Source organism: Nannospalax galili, unplaced genomic scaffold, assembly GCF_000622305.1.
Source record: "Nannospalax galili isolate Female #2095 unplaced genomic scaffold, S.galili_v1.0 scaffold557, whole genome shotgun sequence".
Classification (NCBI taxonomy): domain Eukaryota; kingdom Metazoa; phylum Chordata; class Mammalia; order Rodentia; family Spalacidae; genus Nannospalax; species Nannospalax galili.
Window position 1 is genome coordinate 1,503,086 of NW_008340356.1, and position 758 is coordinate 1,503,843.

Consider the following 758-nt stretch of genomic DNA (forward strand, 5'->3'; position numbering starts at 1 on the left):
TGTTGAGAATTTTTGCATCTATGTTCATTAAGGTTATGGGTCTATAGTTTTCTTTTTTGTTTTATCTTTACCTGGCTTTGGTATTAGAGCTTTGCTGGCTTCATAGAAGGAATTTGGAGGTACTCCCTCCATTTTTATCTCTTTGAATAAATTATTGGATGTAGATCTTCTTTAAATGTCTGGTAGAATTCTGCTGTAAATCCATCTGGTCCTGGGCTTTTTTTAGTCGGGAGGTTTTGTATTACTGTTTCAATTTCTTTATGTGTTATGGGTCTGTTTAAGCTGTTAATCTCTTCTTGGTTTAGTTTTGGTGGTTGGCATGCTTTTAGATACCTGTTCCTTTCTTTTAGGTTTTCAAATTTAGTAGCATATACGTTTTTAGTGTGTTCCCTTATAATGTTCTGGACCTTTTTGGTGTCTGTTGTGATGTTTCCCTTTTCATATCTGATTTTGTTTATTTGGAGGTGCCCTTTCTTTCTTTCTTTCTTTCTTTCTTTCTTTCTTTCTTTCTTTCTTTCTTTCTTCCTTTTTGGTTAACTGGGCTAGCAGTCTGTCAATCTTGTTTATCTTTTCAAAGAACCAGCTCTTGGAATTGTTGATTCTTTGTACTGTTTTCTTTGATTCAATTTCATTGATTTCTGCCTTGATTTTTGTTATTTCTTCTTGTCTGCAGGGTTTGGGTTTTGTTTGTACTTGTCTTTCCAGAGTCTTGAGTTGCACTGTTATTTTTTTGTGGTTTCTCTGATTTTTAATGTAAT